The sequence below is a fragment of the Diabrotica virgifera genome, chromosome 9 (genome assembly GCF_917563875.1).
Source record: "Diabrotica virgifera virgifera chromosome 9, PGI_DIABVI_V3a".
Lineage (NCBI taxonomy): Eukaryota > Metazoa > Arthropoda > Insecta > Coleoptera > Chrysomelidae > Diabrotica > Diabrotica virgifera.
The window spans coordinates 210,279,709-210,293,782 of record NC_065451.1 but is presented as its reverse complement, the minus strand read 5'-3'; the positions used below and the strand labels follow the sequence as shown (position 1 = coordinate 210,293,782).

Genomic DNA, 14,074 nt, shown 5'->3' with positions numbered 1-14,074 from the left:
GTTCAAATTAAGATAAAAGCCATCTCAGATTTTACCTTTTACAAAAATGGCGGGCATGCAAAATGGCGACTATACATATGTGACTTATAGTACGATAACTTTTGAACTAAAAGTCCGATTTCAACCAAATTTGGTATATAGATTCTCTTTTTGATGTGTAAGACTAAGGTCTTGAACCGGAAGAATCGATTTACCAGAAGTTGTGGTTTTCCTGATTTTTATATAAAACATGTTGTTTTTGTACCAATTCTTTCACCCTGTATATATTAATTTTTCAAAAAGTTAATACCGGCGTTGAAAAGAGCGTAAAGATATTTTTTAGGAAATATTTTGAACTCTTTAGTTATGTTAATTACCAATCAATAAATGCATAACGTAACTTAACATATACCTATGAAACTATGTGCGGCGCATTAGTGCAAATAATATAAGAATTATTGTAAATTTAATGGTAAAAGCATATAATTTGGACCACACACACTACACATACAAAGATTCAAATTTAGATATGAGGACATCTCAGATTTCGTCTTTTACAAAAATGGCGGGCATTCAACATGAATCTACCGCACATAGGTACGTGTGAAGATAGGTTATGCATTTATTAAATGGTAATTAACATAACAAAAAAGTTCAAAATCTTTCCTAAAAAATATTTTTCACTATTTTCAGTGGCGGTATTACCTTTTTGAAAAATCAATATATACAGGGTTAAAGAATTGAAAAAAACAACAATATATTTTTACATAAAAAACAGTAAAAACACAACTTTTGCTAAACCGATTCTTCCTGGTCAAGACCTCGATCTTATTCATCAAAAAAAGAAACTTGATACCAAATTTGGCTGAAATCGGACGTTTCGTTCAAAAGTTATCGTGCTATTAGTCACATACGTATAGCCGCCATTGTGAATGCTCGCCATTTTTGTAAAAGACAAAATCTGAGATGGCCTCATATCTAAATTTGAACTTTTGTATGTGTAGTATAATATACTACATATTATGTGGTCCAAATTATATGGCTCTACCATTAAATGTACAATAATTCTTATAATATTTGCACGAATCTGCCACACATAGGTACATGTGAAGATACGTTATGCATTTATTAAATGGTAATTATAATTAACATAACTAAAAAGTTCAAAATATTTCCTAAAGCATATTGTTACGCTCTTTTCAATGGTGGTGTTACCATTTTGAAAAACTAATATATACAGGGGGAAAGAATTGAAAATAAATTATTTACATAATATAAAATAGTTTTACATAAAAAACCAGAAAAAACACAACTTCTGGTATACCCATTCCTACAGCTCACGACATCGATCTTGTAAATCACAAAACGAACCCAAGTACCAAATTTGGTTGAAATCGGACTTTTCATTCAAAAGATATCGTGCTATTAGTCATATATGTATAGTCGCCCATTTTGAATGACCGCCATTCTTGTAAAAGGCAAACTCTGAGATGGCCTCATATATAAATTTAAACCTTTATATGTGCAGCTTATGTGGACCAAATTATACGCTTGTATCATTAAATGTGCAATTCTTATAAAATTTTTCACGAATCTGCCGCACTACACTAACATATAAATGTTTTATTTACCCTAAAATGCCTGAAATATTCATAAACATGTTAATATTTTTCACAAATATTTGTCCATTAGCATAAATGTAGCAAAAGCCAACAAAAATAATACATTTTTATAAATATGTATATATAAAAAACAAATAAACGATTTTAGGATAAAGCACAGAACTGTATTTAATGATAACATTTATCAGCAACGAATTCATACATATCATTTCGAAGCAGACTCTTATTGTTCTGTAGTTTCATTGCAATTCCTTTTCAGTTTGCAACACAAAACTCGATTTCGGATTTTAGGGAAAGACATTACTGGAAATAAGATACGGATTCAACGATAGAATATATATCGATATAGAGAATGCAATTTTTCTTATTTTCTCTTATCTTCTATAGCTAGTATAGTTTACGTTACTCTAAACTTCCTCGGAAAATTCGATAACGATAAGTTGCGAATACCGGGAGGTTTAAAACAAAGAGAATTGAAAGATATTGTTTGAGCTGCTGTACCGAGTGATTTTTGTTTAGCATTTAAATAAGCATTTAAGTTGATAGTAAAAATATTTTAGAATTTACTCAAGAAATGAAATATTAATTGAAAAAATGAAAAAAGACTATAAGGTGTCCTTGGTCAGCATTATGGAAGATAAAAGGACCATTTAATATCAGGAAACAACAGATGTGAAGAAGGCACTACGTCAGGAAGACGTAGTCCCTTTAGTAGTAAACTAAGTAGTAGTATATATTAAAACATCCCTCCTAGTTTTTACATACAGACAATTGACTGAGAAAATTTTGAAAACTAAAAATAAATTCAAATTCTCTCTCTTGTGACAGCTTTCATTGGCAACACATCTCTTCAAGTACTTGAACCTTTCTTTGGGTTCCATTATCGTCGAACAATCGCTTTTCCTCTCTCTGTAATAGTGTAAGACGATAATCTGATATAAACAAACCGTTGATCATTTAAAAACAATTAAAATTCGTGTGCAAAGCAACCGTATGTGAATAAGGTATATGTGACGTAATAGAATTATGAATGGCGAAACAGTGACTTGGTAAGATTTTGTATAAACTTAAAATATTGTCTGCATTATCATAATCCTTTTGTAAATTCCACTTACCCCAGCAACCAAAAAACATACAGTAGGTATACACAACTGAAATAATATTATATGGTAGTACACACAACTGAAATAATATTCTTTTTCTTCTTTTAGTACCTATTCGTTTCGAATATTAGCGATCATTCTGGCTATAATTATTTTATTAACTGATGCTTTAAACTGATGCATCGCATCAGTTTAAAGCATCCTCAACTGATGATTATATGAAATTGTATTAATAAATTCATATAATATGTACATACCTCTATTGTACATGGTGTAAATATTAGTGCTTGCAGATCATGCAAAAAAAAGAAACGATAGAGGAATTCAATTAGTTAGAATAAGTTGCACAAAACAAAACATATGCGAGCAAGTAAAAACGCAGAAATACGGCAGACACAAAATCTAGCACCAGAAGAATACAACATTGAGTGGGTAATTACGTACGTGGAATCCGTTGTTAGGTTCCAATAACTAGGTTGCCGATGAAGTGAAGATATTGCCAATAAATGCTACCATGGTTTAATTAGACAAATAATTTAAAACATGGACATATTAGCTACCTTTAAAAGAAAAATATTGCATTACATAATATAGAAAGGCACAAATTCAAATGAAATTAGGTAAAGAAGATACAACTTTGAAATATACAAAATGTAGTAGGATCCGGATATCGTAACATTTTGTTCTGAAGCTATTTCCTTGTGGCATTTTTATAATTAAGTATTTTCTATGGGAAATAAGCCACAAATTTACTAAAAAATGAATTTATTAACGTTTCGAAGCCCAAATCGGGTTTCGTTGTCAAAATACAAAATACTATTAAAATAAACAAAAATGTTGTTGTTAAATAAAAAAATTCTTCTAATAATTTATTTAATCTGACTCATTTATATTGGCAATTCAGACGTAAATTATACATTTTAAAGTAGAAGACTTTAAAATGATATCGCCAATATTTATGAGTTGCATTCCTGGGATGACTTTACTAAAAGATAGTTCATTCGATTACATGAAATCAATCCCAACTCAAGAATATCCGTCGCAAAAAAAATCATAGCATGTGATCTGTCTTTAAAAAGACAACCAAATGCAACGATGACAGTAAAATTCTCGCGTTAGAGATTCCATACTAAATCACGAGGGAAAACCAGGAAAAAACCTCGTGATACTATCCCGGCATCGTAAGTATTTGGTCTTACATTTAATTTACCTTCAAAAAACTAATACCAAATTCTGATTTTAATATGTTTAAATTATAAATAATATTAATAATACATAGATATACAATAAGTAATACTAAAATATAAAATTTGTACTAACTCGATATGTTATTGATTTACTAATCGTGGTATTTTCTTTCTATTGACTTCCTCTTTCAGTATGGGTAACCACATCCTACTTCATTGTAGTATTATATATATTAAAATCATGTCGCAAATTCCTCGGTAGAATGCAGTAGGATGTGGTTACCCATACTGAAAGAGGAAGTCAATAGAAAGAAAATACCACGATTAGTAAATCAATAACATATCGAGTTAGTACAAATTTTATATTTTAGTATTACTTATTGTATATCTATGTATTATTAATATTATTTATAATTTAAACATATTAAAGTCAGAATTTGGTATTAGTTTTTTAAAGGTAAATTAAATGTAAGACCAAATACTTACGATGTCGGGATAGTATCACGAGGTTTTTTCCTGGTTTTCCCTCGTGATTTACTATGGAATCTCTAACGCGAGAATTTTACTGTTATCGTTGCATTTGGTTGTCTTTTTAAAGACAGATCACATGCTATGATTTTTTTTGCCACGGATATTCTTGAGTTGGGATTGATTTCATGTAATCGAATGAACTATCTTTTATTAAAGTCGTCCCAGGAACGCAACTCATAAATATTGGCGATATCATTTTAAAGTCTTCTACTTTAAAATATACAGGGTGTCCCGAAAAGAATGGTCATAAATTATACCACACATTCTGGGGTCAAAAATAGTTCGATTGAACCTAACTTACCTTAGTACAAATGTGCTCACAAAAAAGTTACAACCCTTTGAAGTTACAAAATGAAAATCGATTTTTTTCAATATATCGAAAACTATTAGAGATTTTTTTTATTGAAAATGGACATGTATAATTCTTATGTCAGGAACATCTTAAAACAAAATTATAGTGAAATTTGTCCACCCCATAAAAAATTTATGGGGATTTTGTTCCCTTAAACCCCCCCAAACTTTTGTGTACGTTCCAATTAATTCATTATTGTGGTACCATTAGTTAAACACAACGTTTTTAAAACTTTTTTGCCTCTTAGTATTTTTTCGGTAAGCCAGTTTTTATTGAGATGCGGCTTCTTTTTCAATATATTTACGTAAAAAATTTATGGGGGTTTTGTTCCTTTAAACCCCCCTAATGTTTGTGTACGTTCCAATTAAACTATTATTGTGGTACCATTAGTTAAACACAGTGTTTTTAAAACTTTTGTCTCTTAGTCTTTTGTTCATAAGTCACCTTTTATCGAGATGTAGCTTCTTTTTCAAAATATACCTAAAAATGTAAATTATAAATAAATTTTCAGATTATTAACAGGTCTCTATAACCGTACTTAACCATATACAAATACGTGGTGGATTCGACAAATATTCAAAATATCTCGATAAACACTGGCTTATCGAAAAAATACTAGGAGGCAAAAAAGTTTTAAAAATAATGTGTTTAACTAATAGTGCCACAATAATAATTTAATTGGAACGTACACAAAAGTTTGGGGGGGTTTAAGGGAACAAAACCCCCATAAAATTTGTATGGGGTGCACAAATTTTACTTAATTTTTTTTTTAAGATATTGCTGTCGTAAAAATACCACATGTCAATTTTCAATAAAAAATCTCTGAGAGTTTTCGATATATGAAAAAAAATCGATTTTCATTTTGTAACTTCAAAGGGCTGTAACTTTTTTTGTGTGCACTATTGTATATAGGTAAGTGGGGTTCAATCAACCTATTTTTGACCCCAGAATCTGTGGTATAATTTATGACCAATCTTTTCGGGACACCCTGTATAATATACGTCTGAATTGCCAATATAAATGAGTCAGATTAAATAAATTATTAGAAGAATTTTTTTACTTAGCAACAACATTTGTGTTTATTTTAGTAGTATTTTGTATTTTGACAACGAAACCCGATTTGGGCTTCGAAACGTTAATAAATTCATTTTTTAGTAAAATTGTGGCTTATTTCCCATAGAAAATACTTAATCGTAACATCTCACAATAAAACACTGAAAAACGTTTGTTTTTCTATACTTCCACAAAATTTATTACAACTATGTTATTACTACAGCTGTTTCGGCAAAGTGCCTTTCTCAAGAATCCATCAATTATTAATCGTAACATTTATTGAAATAGGACGACTGCGTTGGATGGAACATGTGGAGAGAATGGAAGAAGGCTAAATACCAAACAAAATAAGCCAACAAGTGCCCGTAGGAAAAGGATCAAACAAACAAGAAATTATATAATATTTGAAAAATACAATATTGAAAAAAATCACGAAACATATCAGAATGGACAAGAATCCTGGAACAAATTAAGACACAAAAAGGTTTTTAGAGCCAATGACACAATGGCCAGGGTCTAGAAAATGGTAAATTCGAAATAACTGAGTGTTTTACTATTCCGGAAACGAATATTGAAAAAATCTATTAATATTTATTAATTCACGAAACAGAAAATATTAATTTTAAAATTTTGTGGAAAGTCTATAAAGGATACATGCGTATCTTTGTATAGGTCTATTACATCGATTTTACCTGCTGTCATAAAATTTTTTTCAAATCTGAAAAAGTATAATAATATGAATATTTCTCTAATTAAATCAAATACTACTTTATCAGTTATTAAATTGAATTTACTTCGTTACTAAAAACTTCATCTAAAGAAAAAATCCAAAAGAAACTTTTAAATTAATCCAAATCCAAACTTTTATTTTAGTCAAATTCTGGTTTACTTTTATTTGCGAACACAAAACACAAAGGATTTTTTACGGTAAAATCCTTACGGCTTGTAAAAAGATTCAGCTGACTACAAGGGAAAATTCCAAATCACATCTTGCAACGAGACGAAATGTTCAAACATGGAAAAAACATTATACATATACGTGTACCGAATACACATAACCATAAGTTAAGGAAAAACAAGGGTATGGCGCTTTAACAAAATCTCTAACCAATCAATTTCAAGAACAAACGGCCGATATATACTTTTGTTTCTCTTTTTTATGTGTGGGGAATATAGCAGGATATAATAAAACTTTATTTAGAGTTAAAGAATATTTAAAAGATTAGCAAAAATTTGTGGAGATACGAGAAAAAAATTTCACTTATATACTCGAAAATTCATGGTAGTGTAGTGATGTTATTAGTCTTTTAAATTAATTTTATTTAGTTTTTATTTTAATTTATTTATACTTAACACTGTTTATAATGAAATATAATGTGTATAGTAAATTTATTACAATTTAAATTCCCGACTTACCAAAACCGTACAGACAATTCCGGATTACTATTCAGTCTGACGTTACCAACAAAATTTCACTGTGTAAAAAAGCGTACCAAATAGTCCTTACTTTAACAAAATAGTTATCTACGTTTTAAAGGAAAATTCTTTAATTACAGCTTACTTAGTGTACACGCACATACGGAAGAAAACTTAGGGGACGAAGAAGATTAATTCTACGACACCTTAGAGAAAGAATATGATTGATATCCTTGTCATGGTGTGAAAATAATTATTGCTGGGGACCTTTATGCAAAAATTGGCAAAGAGAAATTTTCCCAGGCAACTGTAGTACTTTCCAGGTACTATCTATATGTTCTTTAGACCATACATTGAGTCAAACGATAATCAGTTGAGACTAATAAACTTTACATGCACCAAAAACATGGTAGTAGGAGGAACAAGATTTTTTCATAAAATTATACAAAAAGAATTACAGAAATCCCCTACCAACGAAACCGTTAAGCAGATAGATCACATTCTGATAGATAGGCTTTCTTTCGATCTCATGGAGGTCAGAAGCTACGGAGGTCCAAACATAGATATTGTCTGTTTTCTAGTAATGATAGAAAACAGAGAAAGAATATGAAATCTAAAGAGGGATAAACATATAAAACAAAACATAATTAATGTTGATAAGCTGCGTATTGAAAGCGTTGAAAGAGATTATAGGAGTAAAAACATGAGGTAATAGAAAACATGGAGACGGGGGAAAATGTGGAGGAATTGTAGACAAATTGGGAAAAACCAAATCAGTTAAAAACAACAAATGGTTTGAAAAGTAACATGATAACGAAAATAGAGCATACTTAATGTGCATTAGGATAGATGTACAAGAACAGCAAAGGAAGAATGTAAAACTCTAAGAAGAGAAGAAAAAAAGATTACATAGAAGAAAACAAGGCAATTTGAGAAAAAGCAGTTAGAAAGCATAAAAAGCCTAGGAAATCAAAACGAAAACTTAAAGCTCTACAAAAATCCAAACAAAGAGTGTAACCCAAGAATAAAAAAGCTTAAAAGCTGTAAGTGTGGAAAGGAAAATATCCTAAATGTTACGGCCTTAATCTCATCCCATTGGCCCTCAAAAAATGGTTGAATTTTTCGATACGCAATTGAATGACCATTATATCGAAAAAAGAGATGACACCCTAGCAGATTGAAATGATTGAAATATACACATGTTCAACTAAAACGATACACCACCTAGCATGGAGAAGGTTGCCCAAGCGATTAAAAAGAAGAATATTACAACCTTTTTTAATGGCATAGACTTTATTCATTCAGCCAGTCGCAATTAGATTATAGTTTATTACTAGCTCAGGGGAGTAATGTATAGTGTGTGTGTGTTGAGTAAATGTCTTGTTACTTAGTAAAGTCTACTTCATTGTCTTTACAAATAGACGCTTATTGCATCTGAAGTCTGCGGTCCCTTAGGTGACTACTACATTAAGAATGTATTAGTTATAGTTTTTTACCCCACGACCAAAAAATATACCTACCATTTTCTGTTGATTTCTCTTTCTAGATGTACAGACTTTATATTCATTATATTCATTATGTTTATATGTATCTTTGATCTTATTCTAAATACATCTAAATAAGCGAAACCGAAAAGTTTTACTAAAATAAACGCGAACAAGCAGTTTTATCTCAATTATTTCCGTCTTTAAATAAAAGAGGAAGAGGAGACGTGCACTCGCCTCGGGAAAGTTGTCTTTCCAGCTTATCAATACAAATGACCCGCTTATTCCAGGACAGCACAAAAGATCGCAGATCGCTGCTTACCTGAACACGAAAGTAATAGGTAAAAGGATTTCTTTATACTCGGAGAACATCTAAAATAGTTGTACGAGACATTCAAACGTTTTCTCTATGTCTATACCTTATTTGGAAAACATTGTAACGAAAAATTTAACAAATTCACTCAAATAATGTTAACACACACCGTATGTTGTTTGTTAACATATCAAAATGCAGATGTACTAACAGACCACAACATTTTGGTAGGAAAAATACTTTACCAGGGTCGGCGTAGCTAAGCGATAGTGTGCTTGGCTCGCGTGCCGGTGGTCCGGAGTTCAAATCCTACCGCCGGCAAGAACAACTAGACATTTTTAAATGTCTATATAGGCCCTAGGTCGACTCAGGCTAAATAAAATAAGTATATATATATATATATATATATATATATATATATATATATATATATATATATGTTGATGACCTATTACTAGCCTTACCTCCAGACAAGATACAGGCCACCTTGTCTTTGTTTAATGGGTTTGATCCTCACTTACAGTTCACTGTTGAACTTGAGGACCCCACCACTAAAAGTATTCCCTTCTTAGACATGCGTGTCATTAGAATGGGAGACAATACTTTAACTACAAGTTGGTATAGGAAACCAATGGCCTCTAATAGGTTTCTCAACTACCATTCTTGTCATCCTTTTAAATACAAACTAAACCTTATCAAAGCTTTAAGCTGCAGGCTGAGTAGGTTGACACATCCGACTAATCGAAGGGAATCCCTTATACTGCTCAGAAACATATTGATTGAGAATTCCTACCCATCTTCCCTCATTAATAAATACCTTTATTCACAGAGTTATGGTTCTTCTTTAAATGACATAACCAATGGTGACCAACTCAGATCAATATCAAATAACACTGTCAATGACACTGTTCTGCCTACTACTGTACTTGGGACTCCAACTACCCATTACTCCTCTTTACCATATTTTCCTCATGTTACTGAAAAACTTATTAAACTGTATAAACACAATAACATTCCTGTCAAAATTGCTGTTAAGAATGCCAAGACTGTCAAAAATTTGTTTTCTAAAACTAAAACACCCTTGTCCCTTCTGGAACAAGTTAACGTCATCTATCACATACCTTGTGCTGAGTGTGACTCTTGTTACATCGGTCAGACAGGGAGATCACTAAGGGGGCGTCTTACAACACACCGCAGTGATATTAACTTATCCAAGCATACGTGTGCTCTTTCTCAGCATGCTATTACCACAAAACACAAGGTAGACTTCAATGAAGTTAGGATTCTTGGCAACGAACGTAATCTCGTGAAAAGGCAATTCTTGGAAATGTGTTCGATACTGAAGCACCCCAATGCTCTGAATAAAAGAATGGACATTAGTAACCTGAGCCAAATTTATCATGCATTAATATTGCAGAATTAGTCATTGTCAGTTTACTGTAATATTGTCTCCTATGGTTTGTTTCTTTATACATTTTCACTTTTAAATAAATTCAATTTAAAAGAATTTTTACTTTAACCATAACTATTATTAACTAAATATTTATTGCTGGAAATAAGTTTTTGATAAAATAGTTTAATGAAATTTTAAATTAATTGGATTCATTAATTCTCTTACTTACTCAGTTCTATAATATTATGAACCTTGGACTGTGGAAGTTAAATTAAATCTATACTTGTTTTTGGCTGGCTAACCAGCTAAAACCAAGTCACTTGTATCGTGATATGGAAAGATCGTCCTCACTAGTTTGTTTTTTCTTCGAACCATTCCTTGAAAGTTAAATGGTGTTTACTAACCATTTGTTGCTTTCTTTATAATGTTTCGTACAAACAACAAGTTTTTCTTACCATATTATATTACATCTTCAAATTTACCGCTCAAATGCATTAGCGGTTGGTATTTCGCCTTGTTGTGTCAGTTTTGACTTCAAGGTCACTGTCTTTTACGGGATGGTTCGTTGTCTTTAGAAATGCCCATTTTGCCGAGTGGATTTGAATAGTGTAGAAGCTTTTGTGGTAACTTTTAATACCTTTTTTATAAATTTTACTACTATCAACTTTTAATAATGTTACCTAAAGTCAAAATCAAACTAAATTAATATGCTTTTGTTGGAAGGTTGATCTTGTGATCTTACTTAGTTTCTCGGCGAATACAAGTTTTTTACATAATTTTTTTTTAATCACATGTATGATAACCACATGCTGCTTTTGCTGTTCAAAGTCTTTGTTAAACTGTAAACTGTACTTGTTATTGATTGTTTCTACAACCTAACGATTCAATGGTTCATTGTTTTAAGCTTGTTTTACAATTTTATACCTTTGACTGCTACATGTCTTTTTGAGGTAACACTGTTGTATTAACTTCTCTTTGGATGTTTGGTTTTTCATATTATTCTTTTTAGATGAACCGATGATGCTCTTTGATTAGAGAGCGAAACGTCTTCGAATAAATAGATGAAGTAGCCACATTCTTTGTCTTTTTTCTCCACCTATTGACCGAAAAACCCACCACTCTTCGAGTGATCCTTAATTTATATATATATATATATATATATATATATATATATATATATATATATATATATATACATATATATATATATATATATATATATATATATATATATATATATATATATATATATATATATATATATATATATATATATATATAATCGGTTTAAAAAGTCCTCCGACGTCTTCCGATGCCCAATCTCCATGCATCTCTATCTTCCCAAAGGTCTTCGTCTAAACCTCTCTCTCGGATCTCTCTGTCTACTCCTTCTCTCCAGCTCTTTCTGGGTCGGCCTCTTTTTCTCTTTCCATGTGGTGACCAATCTAGAATCTGTTTTAACAGACGGTGTTCTGGCATTCTCTGCACATGTCCATACCACTTTAGTTGTTGTACTCTTATATCTTCGACAATCGTATGTGTGACTCCCATAATCTCTCGTATACGTTCGTTATTAATTCTTTCGAGTTTTGATTTTCCTGCGGCACGTCTCCAGTAGTCCATCTCCGTGGCTCGTAGTGTTCTTTCAGTAGTTGTCTTTAACTGCCACACGTCATTTCCATACATTACTATGCTCTTTATAATAGTGTTGTATATTCGATGTTTATTTTTTTTTTGATATATATTGATCCAAAATAATACTATTTAGTTGAGATATTATGGCCCTTCTACCTTGAATGTTTCGTTTTGTTATAGCCTGATCTTATTTGCCGTCGTCCGTGATTTCTACTCCTAAATAAGAATATTTATTGTTTTACTTAATGTGTTGTCCGTCGTTTAAAACTAGATTCTGTTCGTTGCCACCGATGTTCATGTACATTGTTTTCTCTATGTTAACTTCTAATCCCCATTTTTTGTACTCTTTGATTAATTTCCGAGTCATGTATTCCAGATCGTCGTAATCGTTGGCAATCACAATTTGATCATCAGCAAAACATAGAATGTACAGGTTGTTATTATTTAATTGTATACCCATGCCGCTGCACTTCCGCTTCCAAAGTTTTAATGCTGGTTCCAGATATATTTTGAAAAGTGTCGGCGATAGGCAGCATCCCTGCTTCAGTCCTTTGTCTACTACAAAACCTTTGGAAACATTCGTTCCTATTTTAACTTTGGCGTTGGCGTTATCATATAGTTTTTCCACTGCTGTTAGAGTGTTCCATAACTTGTTTTGGGGGATGCTATCGTAGGCCTTTTTTAGATCAACAAACAGAAAGTGGACTTCTTGATCTACAGCAACCTTTTTTTCTATAAGTTGAGTGATACAAAAAATGTGGTCTATGGTCGATCTACCAGCTCTAAAACCTGCCTGTTCTTCTGCCTCCATATCAGTATATTCTCTTTCTATTCTATTTTTGATCATTTTCCCATAGATTTTACTAATGGTACTAGTAACTGCTATTCCACGGTAATTGTCGCAGTTTTGTTTGTTTCCTTTTTTATGTAAAGTTGAAATGGTAGAGGTTTTAAATTTAGCTGGAACCTCTACTTTGTTTATGCAGTTTTGAAAGAGTATTGTCAGGTGCTCATATAGTTTTTCAGTTCCATATTTTATTAGTTCTGAGGGTATATTGCCAGGTCCGGGTGCTTTTTTGTTTTTGAGTGAAGTACAGATATCCTTTACTTCCTTTTTCGTGATTCTTATAGGAGATGCTTCGACGCGTATGTTTTGGTTATTTTCTTTTATTTTGAATTCCCTTCGATCTTCTTGTAAGAGTTTACAGAAGTACATGTCCCATGTTTCTAACGAAATTGGTGAGATTAAATATTTTTCCTTGTCGTTGGTCCTAAGAGATTTAATAAGTTTCCAGCTTTCTGTACTTATGGTTCCTCCTATATACGTATTTGATGACTCATACGAGAAGAAATATAGTCCCACAAAACATTATACATGAAGATGACATTGAAACGATTGGAAAGTTTACACACCTGGGAGTAGAAATATATGCCGACGGATCAGAAGATGGAGAAATACAAAGGAGAATAACGCAGGCAAACAGAGCTTATTTTGCCTTCCTCCATATATTTCGACCGGTTGGAAAGCCAAGAAAGCGCTGGGAAGACACAGTAAACAACGAAAAACAAGCCCTTTTAGGAGTTCGTGTATGGAGAAGAGCAGCCACAGACAAGCAAGGGTGGAGACAAAAATTAAAGGAGGCCAAGGCTTAATTTGGGCTGTAGTGCCATAGAAGAAGAAGAAGAATATGCAAACGGACGCGTTAGCGACATCTATCTAGAGAAAGAGAAAATCTCTATAGGTTGGAATGCAGAATAATTGGTGACTTTCTATTGCCTGAGCTTTTTACGCATTTATAAAGCATTCAGGCCGATAAATGGCGGACAATGGGAGACTCTACAATATATGTTCATCACCAGTCTGCTTATCTAGATAAAATTCCAACAGAATTCTGCATCCTTAGTACTCAAATATGAGTAACATAAAATAAGGAAGGGCAGCTTTAGATTAATTTCGATTCAGGGGCCACCACCATCAGATGACTTAAGTTTCTTCTTTTTTGAGA

At 31.9% G+C, this 14,074-nt stretch overlaps 1 protein-coding gene across 2 annotated transcripts in view; it reads right to left on the bottom strand.

The window, feature by feature from the left end:
• The window catches only part of LOC114334818 (uncharacterized), a 905,910-nt gene that overhangs the window by 228,926 nt on the left and 662,910 nt on the right, over window positions 1–14,074 (bottom strand). The gene's annotated exons all lie outside the window — the stretch shown is intronic.